The sequence below is a fragment of the Mercenaria mercenaria genome, chromosome 1 (genome assembly GCF_021730395.1).
Source record: "Mercenaria mercenaria strain notata chromosome 1, MADL_Memer_1, whole genome shotgun sequence".
In the NCBI taxonomy this organism is placed as follows: Eukaryota; Metazoa; Mollusca; class Bivalvia; order Venerida; family Veneridae; genus Mercenaria; species Mercenaria mercenaria.
This window is the reverse complement of record NC_069361.1, coordinates 8278569-8296940: the sequence shown is the minus strand read 5'-3', so window position 1 is coordinate 8296940 and position 18372 is coordinate 8278569. Positions and strand designations below refer to the sequence as shown.

Here is an 18372-nt window from a genome sequence, read left to right as displayed (position 1 = left end):
CTAGTCCGTTTCCTGGGAAAACCAGTACTGGTGCCATATGAGAAGTCATGGTCGTGACCCCAATGATGCACGAACCCACGACCTCTGCATTAAGCTGTTAAACTAATATACTTATAAAGTTAATCGACCGTTAGCTCAATCGCCTGTTTAAGCAAATGTAAGGATCGTGCTTATAACAAGTGAACATGAAAAGTTACAACTGTTGGAAACGTTTCAGTGAATGTGAAAATTACGTATTTACCCAGTTGGTTCTACACTACAAATATGGAGTTTCTTGTAATTCAATTTGATTTTTATATGTATAGTTATTCCAGTATATTATTTCAGTCATGTGAACCCTTTTATTGATATCCAGTAACATGGGGTCATTTTACGAAATTAATATTTAGACGTTGTCAACTGAATTTACCTCCAAGTCAGTCTTATTTTTTATCCCATTGATAACTGCCAACTGGTAAGAATATTGCAAGGTCATTTAATTAACTCCGGCGTTAGCCTGTATTGTTAGATGGTAAATTAACACGAAATTCACGTGTTTTTTGCCTAAGTTTCCCCCGATATATATACAATGCTACCGTTGTATATGAAATATAGACGGGTACAAGTCTGCTTTGCGATTGGCTATTTACGGATTATCGTGGTCTAATCAAGCTTTAAGAATGTACCAGCACCAGAGAGTTGTTCCAACCAAGACTTTTTTCAGCATGATAATTTGGCAGGAGTGTGAGAGAATGACAAACAGGTAACACCTGGGAACAAACTGCCAAGTATGAGAACTTGCTGATTTTTTCAAACATGACTATAAAAAAAGTGAATGAAGTATTGCCATGCAATACAAACTCCCCTACTAGAAGGCACCTAATTTTCTCTACTGCAGTATAACTGATATCTGTCAATGGTGTATAAACAATATTGTACTATAATTATATACAATATGATATAACAAAGCAATTGGATTAAAATTTGTGTGCAATAAAGATAAATGGAATACACATTAACTATATAGACATCTAGAAATGGTAACTTTCACGTCTAAAAGAGCACCCTGTCCCTTTCGGACAGCACCCTGCCCCTTTTAGGCAGCACCCTGCCCTTTTTGAGCTCTAGAAATAATACTAATCAACATTTATGCTTAGGACTATAAAATATACATGAGATATAATAAATTTCCAGCAAGGCAGCAACATTTATGCTACAGGTCAAATGGCTACAAACCATTATTCTAGGTTTTTATGTCCTCACTTCCAGTTAATAAAACGTTCAGAATAACCTTAACAAAGGCAGTACATCAAGAAAAGTACACTGCATTTTTACATCTTTTTTTTTTGTAATATTAACAAGATAAAAAAAAATGCATAATTTGACAGAAATCTAGTTGAACCCGAACATCTTATTATCCTGCTGTGTTTGTATCCTGTCTGCAAGACAAGTACCTCTGAATACTTCAAAAACTTTTTTTTATCAAACTTAATACTTTAAGAGCATTTTCAAATTAAGGTTATCAGAATCAACTTAAACATTTTTGCTCTGAGATTGTTTAAATCTTTTTTATACAGACATAGTAGAAATTACTGTTAAAAGTGTGAAAATATCTTTACCAGATTCCTTTTAATTCCTCAGCAGACATATCCTGTATATTCAGTACATTTCCAAGAATGAAAACTTCTTACCAACAAACAAAATGAATACTTAGTAGAACATAAAACAAGCTTATTGCATAATACATTTGTACTTAGGCTTTCAAAGAGGATAGAACACTTAAAAATTCCCTTTGGAATTCATGCATTTCTGTTATAAAAGACCAGGAACTATGAGAAAATCATGACCAATGTCTGAAGTATCCTGTATTAACAAAGCCAATCCTTGCAGCCATAAAGTGCATCTGGTTTTCAATTATTTATATCCAGTAAGGTAACACATGTATCTGTATATTGCTTGTATTATTGCTATATTGTTTTACAAAAGCAATATTGTAAATGAAAATACATGTATGATTGTTGCAGTTCAATTACTTTTTCTTTTTCTGAAAATTTACAAAAACTGAAATGGTAATTATAAACAGTCACAAACTTGCAAAAAGCATGTTCATATGAATTATCCATAAAAACAGTTTGTTGTTCAATGATTTTCTTATAAACTATTACTTGGCAAAACCTGAAACAAGTGTTGACAAATGCTGAATGGATGATGCATTGATAATGTTACTCAATAAATCAAGGCAGATAACATCAGTTCCTGACAACAGAAATTCCTGTGTCTATTGCAGTTATTTCCAGATTTCTACTAAGCTATACTGGTTGGGAACCATTTTCCTGACACATTTTCATATTTCAGCTCCATTATTCTCATAAAAAAATATTTGACATAAATGAAGCCCACACTGCACAAACTTCAGCTCCTTCCACATCCGATGTTGTAATCAGCATCGCGTTGTGACATAAAATATGGGTCCCATGGGGCCTCAAATGGGGTCACTAAAATAAGTTATTTTTCCCATCAGGTAAACCAGTATCCGGACAAATATTTTGACGGTGTTTTGTTATTAATTTGATATCCAAATAAGTAATTAAACTATTTCTACACATTTCTTTATCATTCATCTCTTCAAAATTGCACATGAAACATAACCTGACGTTCAATAGCAGCTACAAAAGCAAACCGAGGTTGACTTTAAAAAACTCGAATTTCATCTTATACGAATTGTTGATAATTTCAATAGATATAGAATAAAATTAGTTCAAAAATCGACAGCCCTGCATCTTACGTAACTTTTAGTGTGAAATTAAAAGTAGAACATGTTATCAGCAGACAATCATTATGTAGTTTGATTATTTCTTCCCCACTTGATACCTCGGCAAGTGGGAACTACTACGCATGCGCAATGCTATCTTCATGCCCCGTTAAGACAGAAAGTTGTTTTGTAAACGCAAGTGAGTTATCATCAAAAACTCAAACATTATACAGTCTTATAAGATAGTGGTTTGTTGTAGACATGAAAAACAAACATCTAAATGATCTAGATGAAACAATTACATGAATAACAACAAAATAAAGCGGATATTACATGTGTCCGGAAACTGGTCCTGTCCGGAAAATAGTTCCCAACCAGTATATATCTATTAAAACAGTTGTCAGTTTTTGAAATTCAGTCTGTGACAGCACATAAGATGCATTTAAATGGAATAGTACAAAAAAAAAACAAGAGCTGTCCGTAAGACAGCCAAGCTCGACTATTCGAAATATTGTCACAGAGGCAGGAAATTATTACCCAAAATGTTAAATATCAAAAGAGTTTTATGTTCGAAAGGGGACATTATTTGACCAAAATGCATATCAGAGTTATGGGACTTGATGCTATCAAGTAGTTTTATAACCCAAAAGAAACATGTTAAGTTTCAATTCCATATTTGCATTAATTTTGGAGATAGTGACTTGCATGTAAAACTTTAACCAGAATTTTCTAAGTCCAAAAGGGGGCATAATTTGCTCAAAATACATATTAGAGTTATGGGACTTGACCAAGTGAGGTTGGTAATTCACCTAGAAAAAGAATAAATAAGTTTCAAAGCTATATGCCTTTTGGTAATAGCTGTATGTACTTGCAGCAAAACTTTAACCAGGATTTTTTAAGTCCAAAAGGGAGCATAATTTGCCCAAAATACATGTCAGAGTTATGGGACTTGATTCTATCAACTAGTTTTATAACCCCGAAGACACATGTTAAGTTTCAATTCAATATCTGCACTAGTTTTGGAGACAGTAACTTGCATGTAAAACTTTAACCAGGATTTTCTAAGTCCAAAAGGGGGCATAATTTGCCCAAAATACATGTCAGAGTTATGGGACTTGACCAAGTGAGGTAGGTAATTGATCTAGAAAAAGAAAAAATAAGTTTTAAATCTATATGCCTTTTATTAATAGCTGTATGTACTTGCATGAAAAACTAACCAGAATTTTCTAAGTCCAAAAGGGGGCATAATTTGGCCAAAATGAAGGTCAGAGTTATGGGACTTGGTGCTACCAACTAGTTTTATAACCCCGAAGACACATGTGAAGTTTCAATTCAATATCTGCATTAGTTTTGGAGATAGTGACTTGCATGTAAAACTTTAAACTAAAATTTTCTAAGTCCAAAAGGGGGCATAATTTGCTCAAAATACATGTTAGAGTTATGGAACTTGACCCAGTGAGGTTGGTAATTGACCTAGAAAAAGAATAAATAAGTTTCAGAGCTATACACCTTTAAATGATAGCTGTATGTACTTGCATGCAAAAACTTAACCAAGGTGTGACGCCGTCGCCGACGCCAGGGTGAGTAGAACAGCTAGACTATTCTCTGAATAGTCGCGTTAAAAAAACTGCTGAAGAGTTCAAGTATAAGTGTAGACTTTGATTAACCTTGGTGGGCCTATAGGCTAATTCATAGGGAGTTCAGTGTAACAAATGTGGTAACCATCCATAAGAAACAAGAAATCCGACCTGAACTCTCTCGTAAAAAAAAACAAGAATATTCTCTATGCAACATTAAATGTTGATGCTAGCATTGTACAGTAAGGATCAATACCACACACTGCAGCATATCCCAACAATTTGTATTTAATCAAGGTCTAAAATTCAATCTGAAACAATCACAATCATAGTATCACAAATAAATAAATAATGAATTAGCTTGTACCTGTGCTCAAATTTCAAACAAATCCATTTTACAATAATGCTTTCACAGAGTTTCAAGTATTATTTTACTTTTAGAAAAGGTAAAATCAACATATTACATGACTGTGCTTGATTATTACCTATGGAAGAGGAAAAGTGCCAGGTGCGTTTTATTTATAAACTCGAAATTTCGAGATACTAACTTGAAATTTTGAGTTACATAACCTGAAATTTGGGCTTACTATCCTGAAATTTCAGGTTAGAAGGGACCGACCAACTGACCGACAAGCTCACTCCTATATACCCACCCCAAACTTCGGCTATAATGATTTTACAGTATGATCTAGCCTACCCCAGTTACTAAGTATGTGGTGAATTTGGCCTTTGACCTCATGACAGCAGAAGTCATCTGCTGAGCATAGAATATCAAATAATTTATCTATGTTTTTTTCCTTGGTCGAGTTGAACATCTCACCCACACATTTATAACTTTCTAGTTTTTCATGGTTGAGAAAGACCCAAGTGCCCCTTCGTACATAATTTCAGACATAGGCACATTGGTAGAACTGCTGACCTTCCACAAGCCAACTTGATGTTTCCTCACATGAAAGAATTCTACGCCCAAAATGACATTTTAAGTCCACAGCAGTGAGGTGTATATGATTTGAAGCCAGGAACCTGAACCAATCAGCCACTGAAGCCTCTAAGGATTGTATTTACAGTTTCAATTCCGCAAGTCCAAGAAGTCTCAAATAACGGACAGAAGAACCATCTTAAACCCAAAGGCCATTGTACGAGTTAAGAGTCATATCAAGTTACGTAACTAGAAATTTCAGGATAGTAAGTAGAAATTGCAATTTACGTACCGTATAACCCCGTTTAAACGCCCCCGGGGGCGATGCATTTTACGAAAAATTTGATCCAAACAATGTCAGTAACTCGTATAAACGCCCCCCTATTCATCCCAATTCATGCACTGACATATTAACCCGATACGTCATCGTACTGGGAATCTGTGTAAAGTCGCGCGCTGAGTGACGTGATCCGAGTTAAATTCGATCAATACTGTAGCGTTTATGAACCCAGATGTTTATGTGGATTTACCTGCACGTAGCATATTCAGTACTTACACACAGTAGATTTATTTGTGCCATGCCTGTTGACGTGTTTAAAAGTTTGTGTTAATAAAATGTGGGGGTTTTTTTTGAAATTCATTTGTATTGTTATGGAATTGTTATTATCTGGATATTATTGTGTTGGATCTAGGACCAATTTTTGAAGGTAAGATTTTTTTATTTTCCCCAAAAAACGTGGGGGGGCGTTAATTAGAGGGGGGGCGTTAATACGGGGTTATACGGTAACTCGAAATTTCGAGTAATAAATAAAATGCACCTGGCACTAATGCTCTTCCATAATTACCAGTATTGATTAAAATTAAATATTTCTTATCCGTACCTGTTTCAATAATCTTTTATTATGGGTATTAACTATTTATGTCCTTCATGCAAAGCAGGCAGCAAAACTGCACTGTGTGTTTCATAAATTTGGATAATTTAATTGTTTTCATTGAGTCAAACCCATTTTGCACATGATCATACCTATGTTTAAGGTCGGAGTTCAACTGCTCTATTATTAGTTATATTGAATCAGCTGCTTCCAGTGACAAGAACATTGATTTGTTTCACAGGTCTGGCTGTACTCTGGCAAAGACTTAGCATAAATAAATTCTTTTTATATGTATTTTGCTTTATGTATACTATCAACCAAGACTGGTGCCATCAGTAACAAGAGATGTCATAGGAGACAGTCTGCTTGACTATTTTGGTGCTGGATAGTGGCTAATTAATTTGAACAACTATTTCAAGTTTGAATCATCGATAAAATCCACTGAGAAATAACAAAATGGCCCTAGATCGCTCACCTGAGAAACACAATATAACTGTGTAAACATGTTTGACCTAGTGATTTTCATGGAAACAAATAATCTGACCAATTTTCATCAAGACTGGACCGAAAATCTTGAGGGTAAACAAGTATTTTCTTTGCTTGACCTACTGACTTAGTTTTTGACCCCAAATGACCCAGATTCGTGCTTGTCCAAGATTCCATAAAAACAAACATTCTGACAGTTTCTGGAAGAATTGAGCAAACAAGAGGGCCATGAAGGCCCTGTATAGCTCACCTGACCTATTGACCTAAAGACCATCAAGATTAACATTCTGACCAAGTTTCATTAAGATATAGTATAAATGTGGCCTCTAAAGTGTAAACTAGCTTTTCTTTTAATTTGACCTAGTGACCTATTTTTTGACCCGACATGACCCAGATTCAAACTGGACCTTGAAATCATTAAGATTACCATTCTGACCAAGTTTCACGAAGAAACATAAATGTGGCCTCTAGTGTGTTAACAAGCTTTTCCTTTGATTTGACCTAGTGACCTAGTTTTTGATCCCACCTGACCCAGATCTGAATTTGACCTATAGATCATCAAGATTAACATTCTGACCTAGTTTCATTAAGATATGGTCATAAATGTGGCCTCTACAGTGTAAACTAGCTTTTCCTTTGATTTGACCTGGTGACCTAGTTTTTGATCCTACATGACCCAGATGCAAAGTGGACCTTGAGAATATCAAGATTACCATTTTGACCAAGTTTCATAAAGATACAGTCATAAATGTGGCCTCTACAGTGTTAACAAGCTTTACCTTTGATTTGACCTGGTGACCTAGTTTTTGACCTGACATGTCCCAGGTTCGAACTTGACCTAAAGATTATCAAGATTAACATTCTGACCAAGTTTCATAAAGATACAGTAATAAATGTGGCCTCTAGAGTGTTAACAAGCTTTTCCTTTGATTTGACCTAGTGACCTAGTTTTTGACCCCATCTGACCCAGATTCAAATTTGACCTATACAGCCTCAAGACTAACATTCTGACCAAGTTTCATTAAGATATGGTCATAAATGTGGCCTCTACAGTGTAAACAAGCTTTCCCTTTAATCTGACCTGGTGACCTAGTTTTTGATCCCACATGACCCAGATTCAAACTGGACCTTGAGATCATCAAGATTAAAATTCTATCCAAGTTTCATGAAGATACAGTCATAAATGTGGCCTCTACAGTGTTAACAAGCTTTTCTTTTGATTTGACCTGGTGACCTAGTTTTTGAACCCAGATGGCCCAATATCAAAATTATCCAAGACTTTATTGAGGGTAACACTCTGACCAAGTTTCATTAAGATTGGGCCCAAAAATGTATCCTCTAGAGTGTTAACAAGCTTTTCCTTTGATTTGACCTGGTGACCTAGTTTTTAACCCCATATGACCCAATATCGAACTCGTCCAAGATTTTATTGAGAGTAACATTCTGACCAAGTTTCATTAAGATTGGGCCAAAACTGTGACCTCTAGAGTGTTAACAAGCTTTCCTTTGATTTGACCTGGTGACCTAGTTTTTGATCCAAGATGACCCGATATCAAACTCATTCAAGATTTAATTGAGGGTAACATTCTGACCAAGTTTCATTAAGATTGACTCAAATTTGTGACCTCTAGAGTGTTAACAGTCAAATTGTTGATGCCGACGACGGATGACGGACACAGGGCGATCACAAAAGCTCACCTTTGAGCACTTTGTGCTCAGCTGAGCTAAAAAGTCAAATGACCTCTAGAGTGTATACAAGCTTTTCCTTTGATTTGACCTAGTGACCTAGTTTTTGGCCCCACATGACCGACATTTGAAATCATCCAAGACTTTAAACATCAATATATACATTTTGACCAAATTTCACGAAGATATGGTCATAAACGAGGCCTCCAAAGTGTTATCAAGCTTTTCCTTCGATTTGACTGGATGACCTAGTTTTTGACCCAACATGACCCAGATTCAAACCTAACCTAGAAATCATCAAGACAAACAATGTGATCAAATTTCATGAAGATCCAGTGTAAAATGCAGCCCCTATTGCGTACAAAAGGTTTTTCTTTGATTTGACCAGGTGACCTAGTTTTGACCCAAGATGACCTATATTCGAACTTGACCTAGGTTTCATCCAGACAAACATTCTGATCAAATTTCAGGAAGATCCGGTGTAAAATGCAGTCCCTGTTGCTTACACAAGGTTTTTCTTTTATTTGACCTAGTGAACAAGTTTTTGATCCAAGATGACCTATATTCGAACTTGACCTAGTACTTATTAAGGCAATCATTCTGACCAAATTTCATGAACCTCAACTGAAAAATACAGCCTCTACCGCATACACGTTTTTCCTTGATTTGTCCTAGTGACCTAGTTTTTGACCTCAGATGACCCATATTCGTACTTGACCTAGATGTCATCAAGGCAATCATTCTGATCAAATTTTATGAAAATCCAGTGTAAAATGCAGTTCCTATTGCGTACTAAAGGTTTTTCTTTGACTTGACCAGGTGACCTAGTTTTGACCCAAGATGACCCATATTCGAACTTGACCTAGGTTTCATCCAGACAAACATTCTGATCAAATTTCAGGAAGATCCAGTGTAAAATGCAGTCTCTATTGCATACACAATGTTTTTCTTTGATTTGACCTAGTGACCAAGTTTTTGACCCTAGATGATCCATATTCGAACTTGGCCTAGATTTCATCAAGGCAATTATTCTGATTAAAATTCATGAAGATCATTTGAAAAATACAGCCTCTATCGCATACACAAGGAGTTTCTTTGATTTGACCTAGTGACAAAGCTTTTGATCCCAAATGATCCATATTCGAACTTGGCCTAGATATCATCAAAACAAACATTCTGACCAAATTTCATGAAGATCAATTGAAAAATACAACCTCTATCGCATACACAAGCTAAATGTCGACAGACGACAGATGCTGGACTTCGAGTGATCACAATAACTCTGACACCTGAGCATTGCCCAGTTGAGCTAATAAAAATAGCATTACAACTTTAAAAGCTTCTAAGAAAACAAGAGGGCCAAAATGGCCCTATATCGCTCACCTGTTATCATTGCAAAGGTAAAAAAATCATAATCAAGATCAATCAAAAAAATTATGAGAAAATATAGTTGAAATTTGCTTAAACTTACTTCAAATAAATCAGGCCAGTAGTTTCATGCCCGAAGGATTACATCAGAGGAGGTTAGGAGCAAAATTTTGACTGATGAAGCCCAAAGGAGAAGAACAACAAAGGGAAAAATTTAACGAAAAAGAAAAAAAAAATTCTTACAAGGTACAGATATGTCAAAATACACCTAAAAATTGGAGGTACCATCCATGTTGTACCACAGAAAAGTGGTCTCGGTTTTTCCCTATGGCCAATAATAAAGTTTCTAAATAAGCTATTTATAGTAACAAACAAGAGGGCCATGATGGCCCTATATCACTCACCTGTTATCATTGCACTTGAGGACAAGAAGGTCCTCAGAAAAAATATCTAAGTCCAAAGGGCAGTAACAACAAAAGGAAGAAATTTAACCAAAAAGAAAAAAAAATTCTTACAAGGTACAGATATGTCAAAATACACCTAAAAATTGGAGGTACCATCCATGTTGTACCACAGAAAAGTGGTCTCGGTTTTTCCCTAAGGCCAATAATAAAAATGTTACTAAAAATAAGCTATTTATAGTAAGGTAAAAGGGAAGTAATTAAAAAGAAAATTATTGTAAGTGAACAAAAGAAGGATCTGCCAAATAAATCTGTTGATATAAATGAAATTTCAGATCAGTATCTTCATTAGTTATGGAGATATACCCATTTTAATTTGAAATAAAGGGAGGTAATTTGACAAAAAATCAGTCCATAGTTATCTACCCTGATTGGCTCAGTCCAACTAATGACAATAATGAAATTTCAAATAAGTCCTATAAGTACTTACTGATATAAATCCATTTTGATTACAATCAGGGGAGGTAATCAGATATAAAATAACTCTGGAACCTACGATTGGATCTGATTTGTCATGGAATCCAAGATTTATTGTTGTTGAAGATATTTTAGAAGTTTGTATCAAATAAAACCATAAACGAAGTCTCTATATGGCTTCAAAAGCCAAAATAGCCCATTTTGGACCTTTAATGGGCCATAACTCTGGAACCCATTAAGGGATCTGGCCGGTTCAATATAGGAACCAAGATCTTATGGTGAAACAAGTTTTGTGCAAGTTTGAATAAATTCAAATCATAAATGAAGCTGCTATTGTGCAGACAAGGTCAAAATAGCTAATTCTGGCCATTTCAGGGGCCATAACTCTGGAACTCATAATGGAATCTCGCCAGCTCAAGAAAAGAATCAAGATCTTATGGTGAAACAAGTTGTGTACAAGTTTGGTTAAAATGAAATCATAAATAAAGCTGCTATTGTGCAGACAAGGTCAAAATAGCTCATTCTGGCCCTTTCAGGGGCCATAACTCTGGAATCCATAATGGAATCTGGCCAGTTCAAGAAAGGAACCGAGATCTTATGGTGATACAAGTTGTGTGCAAGTTTGGTTAAAATGAAATCATAAATGAAACCACTATCGTGCAGACAAGAAATTGTTGACGCACAGACGGACTGACGACGGACGAAGGGTGATCACAAAAGCTCACCTTGTCACTATGTGACAGGTGAGCTAAAAAGGGAAGTAATTAAAAAAATTATTGTAAGTGAACAAAAGAAGGGTCTGCCAAGTTGTGTGCAAGTCTGGTTAAAATCAAATCATAAATGAAGCTGCTATTGTGCAGACAAGGTCAAAATTGCTGATTTTGGCCCTTTCAGGGGCCATAACTCTGGAACCCATAATGGAATCTGGCCAGTTTAAGAAAGAGAAACCAAGCTCTTGTGGTGATACAAGTTGTGTGCAAGTTTGGTTAAAATCAAATCATAAATGAAGCTGCTACTGCGAGACAAGGTCAAACAAGAGGGCCATGATGGCCCTATATCGCTCACCTGTTATCATTGCACTTCTTGTCCTCAGAAAAAATATCTAAGTCTAAAGGGCAGGAACAAAGCGAAGAAATTTAACCGAAATGAAAAAAAAATTCTTAAAAGGTACAGATATGTCAAAATATACCTAAAAATTGGAGGTACCATCGATGTTGTACCCAGAAAAGTGGTCTCGGTTTTTCCCTACAGCCAATAATAAAAAAGTTACTAAAAATAAGCTATTTATGGTAACGTAAATGGGAAGAAATTAAAAAGAAAATTATTGTTAGTGAACAAAAGAAGGATCTGCCAAATAAATCTGTTGACATAAATGAAATTTCAGATCAGTATCTTCATTAGTTACGAAGATATACCCATTTTAATTTGAAATAAAGGGAGGTAATTTGACATAAAATCAGTCCATAGTTATCTACCCTGATTGGCTCAGTCCAACTAATGACAATAATGAAATTTCAAATAAGTTCTATAAGTACTTACTGATATAAATCCATTTTGATTACAATCAGGGGAGGTAATCAGATATAAAATAACTCTGGAACCTACGATTGGATCTGATTTGTCATGGAATCCAAGATTTATTGTTGTTGAAGATATTTGGAAGTTAGTATCAAATAAAACCATAAATGAAGTCTCTATATGGCTGCAAAAGCCAAAATAGCCAATTTTGGACCTTTAAGGGGCCATAACTCTGGAACCCATGAAGGAATCTGGCCAGTTCAAGAAAGGAACCAAGATCTTGTGGTGATACAAGTTTTGTGCAAGTTTGGTTAAAATCAAATCTTAAATGAAGTTGCTATTGTGCAGACAAGGTCAAAATAGCTAATTTTGGCCCTTTCAGGGGCCATAACTCTGGAACCCAATATGGGATCTGGCCGGTTCAACAAAGGAACTGAGATCTTATGGCGACACAAGTTTTGTGCATGTTTGATTAAATTCAAATCATAAATGAAGCTGCTATTGTGCAGACAAGGTCAAAATAGCTAATTCTGGCTATTTCAGGGGCCATAACTCTGGAACCCATAATGGAATCTCGCCAGTTCAAGAAAGGAACCAAGATCTTATAATGATACAAGTTGTGTGCAAGTTTGGTTAAAACAAAATCATAAATGAAGCTGCTATTGTGCAGACAATGTCAAAATAGCTAATTCTGGCCCTGTTAGGGGCCATAACTCTGGAACCCATAATGGAATCTGGCCAGTTCAAGAAAGGAACCAAGATCTTATGGTGATACAAGTTGTGTGCAAGTTTGGTTAAAATAAAATCATAAATAAAGCTCTTATTGTGCAGACACGGTCAAAATAGCTAATTTTGACCCTTTCAGGGGCCATAACACTGGAACCCATAATGGGATCTGGCCAGTTCAAGAAAGGAACCGAGATCTTATGGTGATACAAGTTGTGTGCAAGTTTGGTTAAAATAAAATCATAAATGAAACCACTATCGTGCAGACAAGACATTGTTGACTGACGGACGCACGCACGGACTGACGATGGACGACAGGTGATCACAAAAGCTGACCTTGTCACTATGTGACAGGTGAGCTAAAAAGCTAATTTTGGCCCTTTCAGGGGCCGTAACTCTTGAACCCATTATGGGATCTGGTTGGTTCAACAAAGGAACCAAGATCTTATGGTGACACAAGTTTTGTCCAAGTTTGATTAAATTCAAATCATAAATGAAGCTGCTATTGTGCAGACAAGGTCAAAATAGTTAATTCTGGCCCTTTCAGGGGCCATAACTCTGGAACCCATAATGGAGTCTGGCCAGTTCAAGAAAGGAACCAAGATCTTATGGTGATACAAGTTGTGTGCAAGTTGAGTTAAATTCAAATTATAAATGAAGCTGCTATTGTGCAGACAAGGTCAAAATAGCCAATTCTGGCCCTTTCAGGGACCATAACTCTGGAACCCAAAATGGAATCTGGCCAGTTCAAGAAAGGAACCAAGATCTGATGGTGATACCAGTTGAGTGCAAGTTTGGTAAAAATCAAATCATAAATAAAGCTGCTATTGTGCAGACAAGGTCAAAAAAGCTAATTTTGGCCCTTCAGGGGCCATAACTCTGGAACCCATAATGGGATCTGGCCAGATTGAGAAAGGAACAAAGATCTTATGGTGATACAAGTTGTGTGCAAGTTTGGTTAAAATAAAATCATAAATGAAACCACTATTGTGCAGACAAAAATTGTTGACGCACAAAAATAGCAAATTCTGGCCCTTTAAGGGGTAATAACTCTAGAACCCATAATGGGATCTGGCCAATTTTCGAAAGGAACTGAGATATCATGCCAATACAAGTTTTGTACAAGTTTGATCAAAATAGCCTGCAAAATGTGATCTCTATCTTGTTCACCAGAAATTGTGGACGGACGGACGGACAACGGACGAAGGGCGATCACAAAAGCTCACCCTGTCACTATGTGACAGGCCAGCTAAAAAGAGGAGGGAGGGCATAATATTGAAAGTGCACAAAAATTAACCTGAAATTCTATGTTAAGTAGAAAGGGAGCATAATTCATAAAAAAAATTGGTGCAAGAGTGATGGCCTTTGTGTCATATGATGTGGGTAATGATTGTCAGGATACGAGTTATATGAGCCAGGGAAGTGTCTACGCCTTAAGTATCTTGAACACTGAAATGGGTCCTATCCCTAAGGTGACTATGTCTTAGACTAGCTGACAAACAAAATAGAATGTCCTTTGTTAAAACGTAAAGCTGGCGAGATCAAATATTTTCCTCTGACTACCTTGCCTATATGATTCCTGTACCAATGATTCTTAAATGATTTCAATTGTGAGCTTGATAATTTCAGGGATCAGGCTAATCACTAAATGTTTCAAACCAACAATCTTCAATTAAAAACTAGAACTGTCACAGGAGTGACTCATACCCCCACCATACGGTCTTGTCACAGAAGAATGGCAACCGACCCATGTTACCACAGAAAAATGTATTTACTTTTTACATAGGACTTAAAATAAAAAAGTTAGAAAAATACCTAAAATATTGAAAATCTAAAAATAGGATTTCTAAAAATAGACTAATTCCTGGAATTAAAGGGGAAGAAACTCAGTACAAAAGTTAAAAAAAGGTTACTTCCCTTAGGCTCTAAGCCAATCAGAATGAGATATAGTGAAAATACATCCAATTAACCTTAAATTCTAGGTAAAAGGGGACACAATTCAAGAAAAATTAGTGTCAGAGTTATGCACCTTGTGTCACATGATGTGGGTGATGAGGTGGAACATCTATTTTAAGTCTGAATCAAATCCATTCAATAGTAACTGAGATATAGTGAAAATACATCAAAATTAACCTTAAATTCTAAGTAAAAGGGACATAATTCATGAAAATTTGGTGTCAGAGTTATTCACCTTGTGTCACATGATGTGGGTGATGAGGTGGAACATCTATTTTAAGTTTGAATCAAATCCATTTTGTAATAATTGAGATATAGTGAAAATACATCAAAATCAACCTTAAATTTAAAGTAAAAGGGGACATAATTCATAAAAGATTTATGTCAGAGTTAAGCACCTTATGTCACATCATCTGGGTGATGAGGTGGAACAACTATTTTAAGTTTGAATCAAATCCATTTAGTAATAACTGAGATATATCGAAAATACAACAAAATTAACCTTAAATTCTAAGTAAAAGGGGACATAATTCATGAAAACTTGGTGTCAGAGTTATGCACCTTGTGTCACATGCTGTGGGCAAATGATGTGGGTGATGAGGTGGAACATCTATTTTAAGTTTGAATCAAATCCATTCAGTAGTAACTGAGATATAGTGAAAATACATCAAAATCAACCTTAAATTCTAAGTAAAAAGGGGCGTAATTCATAAAAAAAATGGTGTCAGAGTTATGCACCATGTGTCACATGATGTGGGTGATGAGGTGGAACATCTATTTTAAGTTTAAATCAAATCCATTTAGTAATAACTGAGAAATAGTGAAAATACAACAAAATTAACCTTAAATTCTAAGTAAAAGGGGACATAATTCATGTAAACTAGGTGTCAAGAGTTATGCACCTTGAGTCACATGATGTGGGTGATAAGGTGGAACATGTATTTTAAGTCTGAATCAAATCCATTTGGTAATAACTGAGATAGTAGATTTCGGGACGCGACGGGACGGGACGGGACGCGACAAAACTGACTCCTATATACCCCCCTCAAACATGTTTGGTGGGGGTATAGCAGGGGTCCTGAAATAAGCTGTCCGAGTTGTCCGATTCGTGGATTCCTCGGTCCGGACAAGCAGTTTTTAGAAGCTGGCTTGTCCGGGGACAAGTAAAATTTCCGTGGTAAACATTTTATGAAAACGAAACTAATCGGCGTCATCTGTGATTTCCGCATGCCTAAAGGCAATATCTAATCTGTTTGTGATCATTTATGACCCTTAAATTATCAAAACAAAAATGTATGCAGCCATTTATAGACACGTGGACTGGTTTACTACATTTAATGATCATTATTGGAAAATTATACATGAAGTTGAAAATGAGTGCCAGTCTGGGGATTCCCGTTATCTACTTTCATTTTTGATTTTTAGAAAATCGATAAGCTAGGTTGGCGCTTTGTAAACAAGAGCTGTCTCCATAGGATGACATATGCCCCCGATGGCACTTTGAATGAGTAGTTATGGCCGATGTTAGAGTTTAGGACCTTTGACCTACGGAGCTGGGTCTTGCGCGCGACACGTCGTCTTACTGTGCCACACATTCATGCGTAGTTATTTTAAAATCCATGCATGAATGACAAAGATATGGACCGGACACGCCCATCAATGCACTATCATGAAAAATGACCTTTAACGTCTAAGTGTGACCTTGACCTTTGAGCTACGGACCTGGGTCTTGCATGCGACACGTCGTCTTACTGTGGTACACATTCATGCCAAGTTATTTGAAAATCCATCCATGGTTGACAAAGATATGGACCAGACACGCCCATCAATGCACTATCCTTTAATGTCTAAGTGTGACCTTGACCTTTGAGCTACGGACCTGGGTCTTGCGCAACACGTCGTCTTACTGTGGTACACATTCATGCCAAGTTATTTGAAAATCCATCCATGGATGACAAAGATATGGACCGGACACGCCCATCAATGCACTATCCTTTAATGTCTAAGTGTGACCTTGACCTTTGAGCTACGGACCTGAGTCTTGCGCGCGACACATCGTCTTACTGTGGTACACATTCATGCCAAGTTATTTGAAAATCCATCCATCGATGACAAAGATATGGACCGGACACGAAAATTGCGGACAGACCGACAGACTGACAGACGGACAGACGGTTCAAAAACTATATGCCTCCCTTCGGGGGCATAAAAAGTTTAGTAGCCAAAATTTGTGGCTTAATTTTTCAAGTCGATTGTTTTGACATTTAACAACTCGGACAGCTTATCTCTGGACCCCTGAAAGACCAGTGCAGTATTCAGTGAATGTTATGGGACCAGGGTAGAAATTCTAGGCATACTGAGATTATTTTTGTCAATGGCATGTGTTCAAGTGTTCTTAATTATTCTCTACTCACTAAACTTGCTAGTCATAACATATTTTCAAGTGGATGTTCTAGTCACTTAGCTTGCTAGTCATAACATATTTTCGAGTGGATGTCCTAGTCACTTAGCTTGCTAGTTATAACATATTTTCAAATGGATGGTTCTAGTCATAACATAAAAACTTTATATAAGTCAAAATAGAAGTCAGCAGAAGTGTATGTTTGTATTATTTGTTTATTTAGTAATGATAATGCTGATCCTTTCCTTTTTAAACTAAAAAGTACGGACAAGTTCTTCTTAGTACGGACAAGTGGATTTGTGGGCCCAACTTGTCCGTGGACAAGTAGATTCTGAAAATATTTCAGGACCCCTGTATAATAATTTGCTAAAACTCCTATAGGCTGGAGACTATACTTGACTGGTATTTTTGTTGAAGTTCCCGTCGGACAATGTCTTTGAATCAACAACATACGAGTCCTATCGCAGAGATGATCGGCCTCTGTCCTCTTAATTGAAGTTACAACTCTATATGAATGCCCTCACTCCTGAATGCTGAGCGCCTATATGCTATCACATGTAGCATTCAACTACCATATATGTATATCCCTAATGCCTTGGCTGTACTTTGCCAATAACGCTGAACCGTCGGTAAGCTCAAACTCTTCTACTATCTCAGTAGATTACCAAACTCTGGGTTTCTGTCTCAGCTTCCCGATGCTCAGCCTATAAATGCTATCGTCTACAGCATTCAACTACCCTTAAGGTAAAACTCTATGCGCTGCCCCCATAGCTCACCACCTTGTTGAAATTCAAACGTCTTCTTTTTAATAATTTATCTGCCCTGACAGTGTAGTTGCAATAACTTCCTTATCAAGGTATTGGGATAAATTATTAGTTGAATATTTGATGTGTCTTCTTCGATCGCTGGATACCGAATGCTCTCTCTGTCATCCATCTACCTATTTATACCTCAGCAGACGTGCTATTTATAGAACTTGTTTCTGATTTGTCCAAATTTATACATAGTATTTTACAACGAGTACTTGCTCTAACAAATATCTGGTTCCATTTAACTGTTGTATATGACATAGTGTGTGATGCTGGGATCCAGCTATCAACATAATGAACCCAAATTAGACAGAAATTACCCAAAGCCTATTATTAACAGCAATGCAACAATAATTATAGCAATGAAAGCATGGAAAGGGAGTCAAACACTATCTGTGCTTATGTATTACGTTATCAATACATCAGATATACAAATTATTCTGAC

The 18372-nt window shown here is 36.4% G+C and overlaps 1 protein-coding gene across 17 annotated transcripts in view; it reads right to left on the bottom strand.

Moving 5' to 3' along the window:
• The window catches only part of LOC123545048 (uncharacterized), a 550315-nt gene that overhangs the window by 506580 nt on the left and 25363 nt on the right, over window positions 1-18372 (bottom strand). Inside the window, exon 1 of one of the 17 annotated variants that reach the window (XM_045331294.2) lies at window positions 1599-1790. The exons of the other annotated variants lie outside the window; for them this stretch is intronic. The gene's annotated coding sequence lies outside the window, so the exon portion shown is untranslated. Of the gene's footprint in view, window positions 1-1598; window positions 1791-18372 lie in introns of those variants that run through there. 17 annotated transcript variants of the gene reach the window in all.